The following is a 15,463-nucleotide window of genomic DNA, read 5'->3' on the forward strand; positions in this document are numbered from 1 at the left end:
TTTTTTCACCCAATAGCTAAATAACATTTTCTGAACTTCCTAGAACAATGTCTTTTTTTTTTTTTTTATGGAAAACGCACCCTCAATTTCAATATACCAACAAATAGGCAATATTTTTTGTAAAAGACACGGGGTAATGATTTTATCTTTGACCTTCGAAAATAATAATATAGTCTTTATTTTTTATTTTTTTTACAAGAGTCCCTACCAGTGTCTCAAACGCATACCCTGCTTCCTAACCTATGATATATACATTTTGCGATTGGTAATTGGTTGGAGGTGGGTCTGATGCCGAAGCTGGACGTGATAGGCTTGAATTTCACAAAGACCCTCCCCATTTCCAGAGGACTTGCTCGTGCGCTCATATATTCTAACGAAGCAGACAACACGATAAACAATTTTTAAACTATCTGAAATGGTTGAGAGTGCAACGTTTTCTCACTTTAGGCTACTTAAGGTCATGAACACATTTTAGGAAATATAAATAATACGATGCGTCAGTCCATTGTTTACTGGAATTGCAAGTGATCAAAATAAACAATATATTTTATTGTAGTGGCAGATGCAGGTAGGCAATGATAATACTATAATGAAAATGATAATATGAATAATAACAACATCAACAATATAGTAGTAGCCTACTATAATGCTACTGTACTAGGCCTAATAGCCTAATGATAAAGTAGCCCATTTTGAATACAGCACACAGAGAAATTAAACAGATAATTAACATATATAGGCATATTGTTAATCATATGTAAATTATTCCTATAGCTTGATAAGATAGTCATACCCTAACTTTTGTGAGCCTATTCTTCGATAACATATTCTTCTCTGATTTTAGCCCACAATCTTTTGCCATTTTGTTTTAAAAACTAACAAACAAATACACAAACAAAAACAAGTTAATGGTTAGTCATTCGTTTATTCATAACCTTTAGATTTGACCAAATGCACATTTCTGGTCTTCATGTTGTCATAATTCAAATGTTGTAATATCAACCATTTACAACGCATTGGTTAACTGACACAGCTTTCACTGGCGCGCGCAACACGTTCTGGATCACACTGACACCAGACTGTGATCAATATATTCTCAACTCTGTCTCGGACTTTAAACCAACGTAGCTTACATGCAACATTTGAATTAAACGCTCTTTATTTTCAATGTTTTAGTCATCATCAGAGGGAGGGTTGATAAAAGAATCCGCACACCCACAAGGTTTTGATTTCATTTAGAAAAATAGCCTAATCGGGTAACAAAACGTGTCCTATTCAACTTAACAAAAGTTTCAGAGTTTTGTCATGTTTAATAAAATGACAATTCTAAAATGTTTTTGTTTTGTAAAATAATGCATATCACCTATATTTACTATATTTACTCAATCATGTTTTAGAAAATTTAACAAATAGGGCTTGTAGAGGAATAGATTTGCAGTAATCTAATACCAGTCATTGTCACCTTGATGCATTTTAATTAGCCTGCACATGATCAGTTATTGATTGCTTGAAAAGGAATGAGTAAAATTTTAATCCATAATATTCCAGAGGTTCTTCTAACTCTAACTTTAAAATGTTTAACAGTTTCGTTTTTGGACTTAAATTGGTCAAATCCTGATATTTGCTGTCAAATGAACCACATAAACACATTGATTTCACAAGGAATCAAGTAAATATAATAATTTAGTTGGTTCCACAAAAATGTGAGTTATTTATAATAATTCAGTGAAAATAATGTGATCTCTCCGCTACAATACATGTATTAGCTCAGTAGCAGAGTGAAGAATACTAGAGAATAGTGTACAATATGAAATAGAGACTGAGGTAACTGAAATATTGCATATGACTGACTCCAGCAACAGACTCAGGATTTAAGAACTGTCCCCGTGTGTTCCAAGAACACAGACATGACTTCTGTTAAATCTGCTCAGAGAGAAGATCTTTATGTTAAACACAGATAAAACAGATAACTCAAGGTGTATTGACACACACACACACACACACACACACACACACACACACACACACACACACACACACACTAATACACAGAAATCCCCCAAGTGCAGGTATGACACAGTCCTCCCCCTCCACACTGTCATTGCTCTAATCTCAACTTCCTGTATCTCTCCTAGCAAGGTGAGCTCACAAGGGCACGCCGCTGAAGTCATCGGTGTTGACACGAATGGCGAGAGGGCCACAGTCTGAGCGACACAGCGGCCAGGCCAGCCAGGCGTACCCATGAGCCTCCGGGGCAGAGCCACCATTTCTCCCGCATTGCTCTCATGCCATCCTACTGCAGGTTAGTGGCCCCAGGACATTAACTTGGTGTGCACAATCAGCTTTCATTTTATCCTCTAACAATTACAAACAGGCCACATGCTAGTTCTCAACATATCCATCCAAACAGACCAACAGAATAATAAGGCACTAACCTCAAATTGTATGTGTGGACAAATTATTTCAGATATTTTTTTTTCTTCTATTTCCTACAAATGGACTTACTATATTTCGGTCAAAATGCAGTTAAAAGCTGTCTTTGACCTGGCAATCGAAGAAGCTAGAATGGACCTTTAGCCTTTTAAAGAAGTCTGTGAGCTGACAGATTTAACATTAGAAGTGCTATACTTCTGAATGAGTTGTGCTCCAGTGTGGAATCAGTTGGTTAACCAAGGTCTTTATCAAGATTGTCATCTAGCGCCTTGGCTAAACAGTGACACATTTTTTGTGAAAAGTGTTACATATCTCACATCGGACATTAGCGAGTGGCCTCTGAAGATATCTACCCAGAGGGTTACATGATCGTAAAAGTTACTGATAGATTAGTCCACACCTCAAATGATCAATGAACACTACGCTTGGTTGTTACCCATAACATTTATAGTAGTGTAAGCCTACAGTGTTACTTAAGACTGAATTAGAACTAGTTTACAAGACACAACAATTACATTTACAAACTGTTGACAATAGTACGGTCCTTATGCCTTCAGGCGGATACCATTAATTCGGTCTGTAGCATGTCCCAATTGGCTCAGTGCGGAGAGGAAGGGAACAAGTGCCCCCAACCCCCCACTGAACCTGATTGGGCAGTATGGTGCCTAGACAGAGGACTACAACACGGTACGCTATGTCAAACTGTACTCCATCATTCACGCTTCTCAGTTGACAACAGGTGTTTCCAATCTAGTTTATGTGCATTAAACAGAAACTTGCTTAGACCGCTGCTTTCCAAAATTCTGTCAAACTCTATAATATAATTGTTATCCACGTGTTCGGTGTCAGCTTTTTCCACTGAGTGCATAACCTCTTGTCATAAATACTAGTGCCTTGACATTTAACCAATGTGGGTGGGCCTCCCAAGTTTTACCCACATGGATCTCAAATCAATGAATCAACTGTAGCCTGTATGAATCATAATGTTGACTTGTGGCGTACCACACTTGAAGTTGGTTTCATAGCTCCTGCACAACTCTTGAATGGAGTAAATTACACCTGGCACACCATCACTACGAAGCATGACAAATTATAATCTTTGTTCAACATTAAATGGATAATAATTACAGGGTTATGTCAATTGGCATAAGTCTTACGAATGTTGTTATAATCTGTCATTACCTTACGACAGGTGTCACATATTCGTATGACTATGTTATAACCAATACATTGGCACGTGTTTCATGGCAGCTGTGAGAATGTGATGAAGTCTCGGTTTTGTGTTTGGGTGTGTTGATTCTGCTGAGGCAGTGTGGTGCAGGTGTGAAAGCAGAAGCGGGAAGCTCCTCGTAATCGCTCTGCAAATGGTTCTGATTAGAAGGACTTAGCGGCAGCACATGCTTCTCAGCCGGATCCTGGAGAACCAGCTTCCATTCTGGGTGCGCTGTGGCAACGGGGCCCTAATTAGCTCAACATATGTTTATTTAAATCTCCATTGGGAGTGTGAAATGAGGCACCGCCTACAGAGGCTGTGAAAACAGAGGGTGCCAAATGAAGTGGTGAAGGTAGTAGAAGGAAAGGGAGAAAGAACGAGAGACTGTGAGAAGAAGTGAGAGAGGAGAAAATAGCACTTAGTACTTGGCGCCATTCACACCCGATATCACATGAACTCTTGGAGAAGTGAAAATGTATTCCACTGCAACCCTAGAAACAAAGAAGTTGCCACTTCCTTAGTTTATAATTAGATTGTAATCAATGCTGGGTTGGTTTCTCCCTCAGTAATAGAGCTCCAGCCATGGGCGGCAATGCCGGCCCTGCAGTTGCAAACAGACAACTGTGACAGAAGATCCAGATGATTCTTGGACATGAAATAAGAGACGCTTTCCATGCATTCTTGGCACAGTATTTGAAATAAAAGTTGTCTTTATGGCACGACTTAACAAGTATTTACAAGCATACTTTATGGATTGGCCTTGAAAAAACAATTTTGGAAAGACCTAATTCAAGAATTCACACATGGCTAGTAGGCCTAGGAAATAAGTTCAATTAAAGAAAGCTGGAGGCCATATTTGCTTCACCAGTGATTTCACTGAGAAAAGTGGCCATTGACATGGTCTCTGAAAGCATTGTTATGGAGCGGCCCTGTGACATTTGCCACCAGAGAGAGCTTGCGTAAGACGAGGGCAGTGTTGTGATGGCTAGTGGAAGAGTGCTCATTCTCTGGTCAGCCCATGAACCCTGACTCACCCCCTATAAACGCCCTGAGTGTTTGTAAGCCACAGACATCTGCCTGCACCTTCTCAAGCACGCAGAGCTGCCCTCACACACCCAGACTCCAGACGTGACCTTTCAGCCTGGAAATGTTAACAGTGGAGCAAACTGTTCAGAGATCAGTCACAAAGACCTCTGTGGTCGCGGTGAACGCTCAGCAGACCCAGCTGTAGGACCAGTCAACCTAAATCAGACCTAAGATAAAATACACAGTCTGTGATTAGATGGCTTAATCCAATTTATAGTTGCTAAAGCGTCAAGGCATGATTAGCATCTCATCATACATTTTTGTTCAAATGAGGTTCCAATGTTCGGAAAGAGTGCATCGAAAAAGAAGTGGGGGCCACATTAAATCAGGTGGTGGGCCAAAAATGGCTCCCGGGGTGCATGTTTAAGACCCCTGATGTAGACAGACAGTACGTGATGCCTCTTTCTCAGACAGTGCATCTCACTCAATGTCCTGGAGGTTGCTCAAGTGTCAGTATTTTCTCCTCTCTCGAGGACTTGATTGCAAGCCTGACTGGTACACCATGATATATAGAGCCTCATTACTCCCTACAAATGCCATACACCTGCAGGACCTTTACGCAGGATCAGAGACTTTATGCTGTAAGATGAGCAAGCCTAGTTTCTAAATGCCAAGGAATTGTATCCCATCTTGAGGGGCTTGAGTGTTTTACACCGGGAAGTGCTCTTATATGGAACTGTGCATGATGCATCCCAGGCCCTAAACTCCATCCATGGAAGGTCCTGAACATGGACATGGCACACAGCCATCTTTATGCTCCTCAGACAGCACTGTGCATGTGGTTTGATGGGACGGGGCAGCTGTGCACTCCATCGCATTCCTCTGGCTTGCTCCGGGGGCACAGAGCGAGCCCCATTCCAAAACACTACCAGTAAGTCTCAGTCTTCCCTTACAGGGACCATGCGTCTCACATCCCCTGCACCCCCCAAATGCACAGACAGATGGACCCCCCACTACAGCCACAGTCCACTCAGCAGGGCCCACTGACTGCATTAAGAAATCATCGCCCCTGTCGTCCACGCTGACCCCTAAGTACAGGCCTGGGGTCAGCCGGGCCATGGTGAACACTCACAATACCATGTCACTGATCTAAGGTAAACCAGAGAACACTAAATCTGGAATGATAGCAAACCAAGTATGGATGCTTAAGTTGCCCCCAAAATATATAATGTACGATGGAAATCATGAAGGAAGTGTAGCTGTGGAAGCGTAGCGGTTGGCCGCTAGCTCTGAAAATATTATCTTGTCATGTCAAGCCACAGCTTTGTTAGTGTGCTGAGGCCCAGTTTATCTACACGTTTGAGCAGAAGTCAAACAAAGCTAGATGAAGAGGATATGGCGGTCTAAATCTGACAGGGCAAGAAGCAGAGAGATGGTAGAAGAGATACGCGTTGTTAAATTAAGACACGAGAGTGTCCAAAGGAGTGATGTGGAAGCAGAAGGGCCGTACTATACTTGATGGAGGAGACACACTGAAAAGAAGATTGTTAATTGAGTCATTCACTGGTAGAGGTTTAAATGTTTCAGATATGTGTCCAGAACACAGTACTGCCCCTACCCTATTGCCTGCATAATGGCTTTTAGCACACCCACTGTATTTGGAGGAGGAAGAGCTGAATGAACCACACAACTCCTGTGCTCCCTTACGCTAAGTTCAGGCAGTGTATCTCTCCCAGAGTCCTCCAGCAGCCTCCAGTGTTGGGTTGGCTCTGCCCTCTCCGCTCCCTTCCATTCACCCAGGGCAACAAGAGTCTGCAAAGAAAAGCAGGGCGCATTAGTCACTTAGCTTGATTCTGCATGTTTCAGTAAGTTCACACCGAGTTCAAGACAGCTTTGATTAAAGAGCAAAGAGTAAACAATAGGGTTAACAGATTTTTGAAGCCCTGAAACGAGCAGAGTCGACTAGATAAGCCACTAATTCACAGCATCCTCATCACTGGAGAAACTTTCATAGTGGTGGTGCGGACGAAGCTGACTTAATGAAATTACATTCATACATACAGAGTAAAACAGTATGTTTACCTAAGGCAGGCAGATGCTAGTGCCAAGCTAGAAGTTTGACTTTATTTTTAATGCTATGGGATGTACACTACAGCTGCCATTTTGAATAGATCTAATGCCTAATTATCATGTCATAAATCCCAGTGGACAAGGTGTTAGATGCTGTCAGTTCAGATGAAAAATGTGGAGGGCTCCATTTCCCCCCTCCCCTTCCAGACAAAGGCTGTCTGTCTGTTCACACAATAATTCATCCTTTCTCCTTCAGCCATCATGTTCAACAAGGAAATGTATGCAGTCTACCAAAGTAATTTGAATGAAATCTCAGAACATAACATGTGACATGATTAGGCATAAAATACTAATCTGAGGCTAAGATGGTTCAAATGTTTAAAAATAAAAATGTTGTTCTCATTGAGCAAAACTTGGATCAAAAACTATGATCAACATCAACATCAGCCATTTCAACCTGCATATACAACACTGATTCCAGACTGTCCTCCCTCCCCCTCCCCCTCTCCCTTCTCCCCCCTATCCTTATCCATCCATTCATGGTGACACACATGGCACAGGGTCTTGACCCTGCCACCCTCTCTCTTCCCTTCAATCCAGTTCAGACGGCCCTGCCACAAGCCTGCCAGTGCCTGGTATATTTAGTCCCGGGCCATGAAGGATCACTGTTGGAAAGCAGCCTTGGAGAGCCATGCTCTGAGGGGCAGGAAGGATCACTTTGGGAAAACAGCCTGGGAGAGCCATGTTCTGAGGGGCCCAGGAAGGATCACTGTGGGAAAACAGCCTGGGAGAACCATGTTCTGAGGGGCCCAAGAAGGATCACTGTGTGAAAACAGCCTGGGAGAGCCATGCTCTGAGGGGCAGGAAGGATCACTGTGGGAAAACAGCCTGAGAGAGTCATGCTCTGAGGGGCAGGAAGGATCACTGTGGGAAAACAGCCTGGGAGAGCCATGTTCTGAGGGGCCCAGGAAGGATCACTGTGGGAAAACAGCCTGGGAGAGCCATGCTCTGAGGGGCAGGAAAGATCACTGTGGGAAAACAGCCTGGGAGAGCCATGCTCTGAGGGGCCCAGGATTGGTTACTGTGGGAAAACAGCCTGGGAGAGCCATGCTCTGAGGGGCCCAGGAAGGATCACTGTAGGAAAACAGCCTGGGAGAGCCATGCTCTGAGGGGCCCAGGATGGGTTACTGTGGGAAAACAGCCTGGGAGAGCCATGCTCTGAGGGGCCCAGGAAGGGGGGACCTGATACTAGATCCTGTAATGATACTGCATCTTAATACGCTCCTGCTTTGCTATTTCCCTCTCTTGTGGTGCTGGTGGGTAGAGAGGGTGGGAGTCCCGGTTGGGTCACACAGAGCTGACCCTGCTGGCAGCAGACCCAGTGGCCCTGGCTGGCAGACTGGGGAGTCATGGGTGACTGAGGGCACGAGAGGAGAGGATCTCAGGGTATTCTTAAAAGCCCTATAGGAAATGAGGGTGTGCAGTGTCATTTCCATAAAGGGGTTGGATTGTGTATCCATTCTTTAAAACAAAAACAACGAAACAAACCCTAACAAAAAAAAGTCAACATTTTGTCTAATGTCATACATGAGATTTATTTTTCAAAAAGCTTTTTGGTGTCCAATAATGGTTGAAACATCGTTCTCTGAAAATTGTCCAAAGCAGTTATTCTAGGCATTTATTTTGACTGTCATATTTGGCTCATTGAAAACAATCCCATAAATCGTACAATTAGCTACTTTTGAAGGAAATTAGTTCTGAACATACTATGAAAAATAAGCTGCCCACTTCTCCGTAACCTGCTACTAGCCTGTGCTGGGGGGCCTGATTTTACAATCACTGAAATAATGTTATGATTGATTGAATGATTGACAGTTGCAGACAGGCGTAATGAATGACTTGAGCTGGGGAACGGGTGCACAAATACAATGATGGACATGATGGCTCTGGCTGTGAAGCCATGGAAAGTGCAGCAGGGTTAGGACACAAGGGCCCAGGACACAGTGTGTGTCTGTGTGTGTCTGCCTCAGGTCTGGCGGGCCCTGCTCATTCCACTTGCTCCTGGGTTGCGGCTGGGGCAGGCGTTGGGGTATTTGTGTGGTCTGTGAGTGGCAGGAGACAGAGGGGGGCTGTGCTTGGGGGTGGTCAAACACAACCGGTGCATAGGGGGAGGGAGGGGATATTGGGACGATGATCTGGATGTGGTGGTGGCTTTAAGCGGCATTCCAACTGACAACAGCTTGCCAACCAGTGGTCTTGCCCAGCCCACCTCGCAATCCATCTGTCTTTATCAGTCTGCCGCTATCTGTATCAATCATTTGCAGCATTTATTTTTAGTGGGATGTGGCCCCTCGCCCTTGCCGCCCTTGTCGCCCCCCTCGTCCCCTGCCCACCCCGCTGCCCTCCTCATGCCCCCCACAGGCCCCTTGCTTAGAGGCCCTCACTAATAAGTGTCAATCTGGGGGCTGTGGCACTTTGACTGCAGAGCAGACACCTTCTCTGACAAACGCAGGGCTGCAGTCAACACGCATCATGTGCAACAAGAACAAACTGACATCACGCTGCCTCAGACGCTTCCCTTCCAGTCCCAAGAATCCTCAGTTTGCTGGTGGAAAACCCTTGTTCATTTGTTTTGATAACTCCTATATGAACGAAGAGTTGAGAATCTGTGTAAGGCGGATCTTCCTATAGATGCCATCTGGCTAAAAGCAATTAACAACAGATCCATCTTGGACAGTATCTCTCGTGCCATAGTGTCTTTAGTAGCAAGGGGAGCTGCCATTGTACATTACGTACTGTATCAATCCGCTCAATGGAGTTGGAGGTCATGCCCCGGTTACCAGGTCCCCCCCCCCCATCATATTACTCTGTTTAAATACAACTCAACACTTCTATGAACTGATGGCTGCACATTGTTTAATCAGCAATGCATGAACTTTGCCAACTGTTTCTGTTCATCAAGCCACAATAACAACTTTGGAGAGAGTGTGTGTGTGTGTGTGCGCACTTCTGTCTACTGTCTACGTGGGTATGTCATGTATCTGTGTCTGTGAGTGCCACTGTACCCCCTCAGTGTTAGATAGGGATACATCTGAGCCAAGGATGTTGACTTGTGTATCCTTGCTCCCGAGGTTCCTGGGACGGGATGGTTTTCTAGTAACCAAGGCGGACGTCACAGGGCTATTCTGGCCGCCCGGTGTGACAGCCGGACAGCAACAGTATGCTGGGTGCAGGAATGTAGTCTCGTTCGGAGGCCGAGCCGAGCGCTGATCCTGTCGGAGGAAGCGGAGAGTGGTGCTCTCCCGTTTCATGGGCTATGGAAAGGGAGGAGGGGCAGTTGTGGGAATTGGGCCCACTCCATATCCCCCAGGATAGATGAGAGACAGGATGAGGGGTGGGCACAGGTATTTGGATTTGGTGCCGGTCAAGCCAGGACTCTGGCATGCAGCATTCCCGGAGATCAACACCACGGTGTTTCCTTTCAACCCCCCCCACCCCTCACCCCACACCCACCCTCACCACCACCAACAATCCACTCCAAACCCCACCACACCATCAGGGTCAATGCCAGCAGCTCTGCCTCTCTCCTCCCCAGCCTTGATTTACCTCAGTCTTTAACTTCATCCTGATTTCCAGATGGGGATTATCAATACCCGAGACACTCTTACAATCAGGCTTATTTGGACTTTTATTACGTTTATAGTAATACAGCTGTTCTTTACAGGAAGAAAATCTATCACCTTGTTGATGTGAGTGTAAGCGGAGACTCTTTACTAGGATAAAGGCATCTCAGAGCACTTAGGTTTTGGTATGGTGATATCAAAGGTATATTAAAACACAAGATAAGAATAGCACACCCCCCCCCCCCTTCTAAGGACCAACGTGCACTGACCCCCAGAGACCACCGGATACCAGACTCTGTCTTACAGCAAATATATTGAGGATTGGATTTACACATTATGGATCATGGACACCCATTGATCTACTGTGACATTTGCCTTGACATTTTCAACTTCAGGGAGCAGTCACTGTCCTCAGAAAAAAGAGAAGAGAATCAAGGGGAATGCTCATCAATCTATCAAATAGAGTTTGCCGAGAAGCCCTGTTCATAAATAGGAGTTGACAATTCATCGTCATTGGCAAGTCATCCATTGACATGCAATCTTTATGCCTTTCGTGCAGAATGGGCAAGATATTGACCTTTAAGAATCCAGCTTTTAGAATCGGTGTAAGTTTTTCTCCATTTGACACAAACATGCATCAAGTAGCCTAAATGTCAGAGACACAGGACAAAAAGCAGTGGATAGTTTCATATATAACATATTATCCATGTTTTTTTAACAATTTGAGTTACTTTCAGACTGTGAACACAGGACAGTGCAATGCACAAGATGAACATGCTGGGTGTTAGGGAGTAAGTATCACATTTACAGTACACTGACTGTATAGACCTTTATTCTATTTGTGCCTGGTCATTAAGGGCATTCCAAAAACTTCTGCCTTTTTCTTTGCAACTCTGCCTATAAGGTTAGCATCCCGGAGTCGCCTCTTCACTGTTGACTTTGAGACTGGTGTTTTGCGGGTACTATTTAATGAAGTCTCCAGAAGGCCAGTTTTATTGCTTCTTTAATCAGCACAACAGTTTTCAGCTGTGCTAACATAATTGCAAACAGGTTTTCTAATGATCAATTAGCCTTTTAAAAATATCAACTTGGATTAACAAACACAACATGCCATTGGAACACAGGACTGATGGTTGCTGATAATGGGCCTCTGTACCCCTATGTAGATATTCAGCCGTTTCCAGCTACAATAGCCATTTAGAACATTAACAATGTCTACACTGTATTTCTGATCAATTTGATGTTATTTTAATGATTTTTTTGTTGTTGTTTGTTTTGAAAACAATGACATTTCTAAGTGACCCCAAACTTTTGAACGGTAGTGTATGTGTGTGAGTTTTGTATGAGTGTGCGTTTGTAGAGTCCCAGTCTGTGTGGTATGATTGTATGTTTGTGTATGTGTACATTATGTGGGTTTATGAGACTTTGTATGTATGCGTATGAATGTATGCATTTTCATGATTCTGTGTGTGTGTGTGTGTTTGTTTGCACTCTGTGTTAATGCTTGTGTGGCTGTGCTTGTCTGTCGGCTCAGGTTATCCTGACGCTGAGTAGCCACACCTTGCGGCTGCACAGACCTCCGGGGTAGGCTCCCTCTCATCAGCAGCATTAGGCCCCAGTGCATGATGGGTGCTGACCCCTGGCCGAGCTTGGCCATGGCGGTGGCGGCCGGTGTGGGTGACAACGTACAACAGGGCCCAGGATCACTTCCTGCCAGGAGCACAAACACCCTGGAACGCCCTGGCACCAGTCACTCTGCTGTCGAGCCACGCGGGCCAGGGCAAAGACAACACGTCAACTCATTTGCGCCTGGCCTCAGACAAAGGGCCCTCCCATTATAAACCGCCCTGTCTCTCCGAGTCAGAGGCCATAGAGGAGATGGTTGACTGAGGGATCGGAGAAACTAGTTGAAGGAAGCAAAACTTTTTCCGCTTTGTTGAATACTCGGAATACTCACATACAAACACAAAATGGTTTTATTTATTGTTTGTGTATAGAGGAGTATGGATCCCCACTGAGTGCAGTTGTGCCTTTAAGCCCCAAAAACAGGGGACGAGGGGAGGTGAGGGCAGTTCCAATAGGAGAATGACCCCTGTATATAAAAACAACAATGAAGAGCTGCTGCTTTTGGAACCTTGAAAATATGAAGTGACAAAGGCAGCCCTTTGTGTGGGAATTGACGTGGCGCAAGGCAGACACCGTGCACCCTCTAGGGGTTAACCTTCCAGTCAGGATCAAATGCTAAAACTAGGTCAGGGGGAAGAGAGGGAGAAAGGGAGGGATGGAGAGAGGGAACAGGGTGCACGACGAGGGGGGACTCGGTGAAGGGAGGGGGGGGGGGGGGATGTGGAGCTGTGACAAACCAACAGCATCCATGCAAAGAGTGAGATGGAAGGAGAGAAAGAAGGAGAGGGAGAGACAGGTAGAGGAGAGTAGCTTGAGAGTAGACATGGGTGATACAGACTGTCAGATGGACTGAACACTGAAACGCCTTATGCCTCTTCTCATGCCCTCTAGCATTTCCACCCAGATCCTCATCCTAAATCAAGAGGAAGTAGTAGACAACCATGGAACCATGCTGTTGCCCTTACATGGACATCCCTGTCCTGTCTGGCTCCATTGTGCCTAGCCAGGCACCAGCGGTTGCCACAGCCGGTATCCCCCACACATGTAACAAAGGGCAACTTGGCCTGACAACTACACAATAAGGGTTCTGGTAGTTGTGATTCTCATTGCTCTCATAATACTTCACAAATCCACTGTGCACCTGCCATCAGATTCAATGCGTTGGTGAACTTTGAGAAGGGACAAGGGGACGTAAGGTCTCCAGCACCAGTCTGCTCCTGCCTCTAGATTAGAGCAGGGGCAGCTTTGACCACCATCAACCTCCACCACCTCCCTCTGTCCTTTGTTTGTCGCTGTAGCTGACCCTTCCCTTCCATTTAATTAATTAAAATTAGCATCCGTCCCCGTAGCATTGACTTGTTACGTCAGATAGAATCAACTTTTGTATCAGCGGGCCCTGGGGTTGCCGGCCCTAATGAGGCCCAAGATCCTAATTAGACGGTGTGGAGGGATAAGGGATGGGGAATGGGTGGGGGTCTGGGGGGGCAGAGAGGGCCCTGCTGTACCGAGCGGGCCCCTGAGGGGACTGGGGATATTTATGTTTATACATCCTTCCTCCACCCTGCACCTACACATAGAGGGAGACGAGAAAAGAGCGGCCACTGGTCTCAGACGGTGCCTGCTCCTCCTCTCTCTCTCTTTCTCCCATCACAACCACTCACAGGCCAGGGAGCTGGGCGATCCGCCATCTGGTCAAGGATCAGACAAGCCTACACTGCAATGGACACAGCGTGGCATTTAGCACCAGTTAACTCGGTACACAAAAAAAACGACAATTGGGACTAACAGAGAATGTATTGCAAAATAATGAAAACGTGTATTTAAATGTGGTTATTTTATACATACGGTGTGTTTTAAATGTGTTCAAATCAAATCAAATCACATTTTATTTGTCACATACATATGTAAATATTATTAAAGTGACTAGTGTTCCATTTCTTCTAGTGGCCAGTGATTTCAATAGGCAGCAGCAGCCGCTAATGTGCTAGTGATGGCTATTTAACAGTCTGATGGCCTTGAGATAGAAGCTGTTTTTCATTCTCTCGGTCCCAGCTTTGATGCACCTGTACTGACCTCGCCTTCTGGATGATAGCGGGGTGAACAGTCAGTGGCTCGGATGGTTGATGTCCTTGATGATCTTTTTGGCCTTCCTGTGACATCGGGTGCTGTAGGTGTCTTGGAGGGCGGGTAGTTTGCCCCCGGTAATGCGCTCGGCAGATCGCACCACCCTCTGGAGAGCCCTGCGGTTGCGGGCGGTGCAGTTGCCGTACCAGGTGGTCATACAGCCCGACAGGAAGCTCTCAATTGTGCATCTGTAAAAGTTTGTGAGGGTTTTAGGTGCCAAGCCAAATTTCTTCAGCCTCCTGAGGTTGAACAGGCTCTGTTGCGCCTTCTTCACCACACTGTCTGCGTGGGTGGACCATTTCAGTTTGTCAGTAATGTGTACGCCAAGGAACTTGAAGCTTTCCACCTTCTTCACTGCGGTCCCGTCGATGTGGATAGGGGGGTGCACCCTCTGCTGTTTCCTGAAGTCCACGATCATCTCCTTTGTTTTGTTGACGTTGAGTGAGAGGTTATTTTCCTGGCATCACACTCACAGAGCCCTCACTTCCTCCCTGTAGGCTGTCTCGTCATTGTTGGTAATCAAGCCTACTACTGTTGTGTCATCTGCAAACTTGATGATTGAGTTGGAGGCGTACTTGGCCACGCAGTCATGGGTGAACAGGGAGTACAGGAGGGGGCTGAGCACGCACCCTTGTGGGGCCCCAGTGTTGAGGATCAGCGAAGTGGAGATGTTGTTTCCTACCTTCACCACCTGGGGCGGTCCAGGACCCAGTTGCACAGGGCGGGGTTCAGACCCAGGGCCTCGAGCTTAATGATGAGCTTGGAGGGTACTATGGTGTTGAATGCTGAGCTATAGTCAATGAACAGCATTCTTAAATATGGGATAGGGCAGATTTCCAGATGGGATAGGGCAGTGTGCAGTGTGATGGCGATTGCATCGTCTGTGGATCTATTGCGGCGGTAAGCAAATTGAAGTGGGTCTAGTGTGACAGGTAAGGTAGAGGTGATATGATCCTTGACTAGTCTCTCAAAGCACTTCATGATGACAGAGGTGAGTGCTACAGGGCGATAGTCATTTAGTTCAGTTACCTTTGCTTTCTTGGGTACAGGAACAATGGTGGCCATCTTGAAGCATGTGGGAACAGCAGACTGGGAAAGGGAGAGATTGAATATGTCCGTAAACACACCAGCCAGCTGGTCTGCGCATGCTCTGAGGACGCGGCTAGGGATGCCGTCTGGGCCGGCAGCCTGCGGGTGTTAACATGCTTAAATGTCTTACTCACGTCGGCCACGGAGAAGGAGAGGCCACAGTCCTTAGTAGAGGGCCTCATCGGTGGCACTGTGTTATCCTCAAAGCGGATGACGTAGGTGTTTAGCTTGTCTGGAAGTGAGATGTCGGCGACGAGGC

This window comes from Coregonus lavaretus (genome assembly GCF_964263955.1).
Source record: "Coregonus lavaretus genome assembly, chromosome: 25".
In the NCBI taxonomy this organism is placed as follows: domain Eukaryota; kingdom Metazoa; phylum Chordata; class Actinopteri; order Salmoniformes; family Salmonidae; genus Coregonus; species Coregonus lavaretus.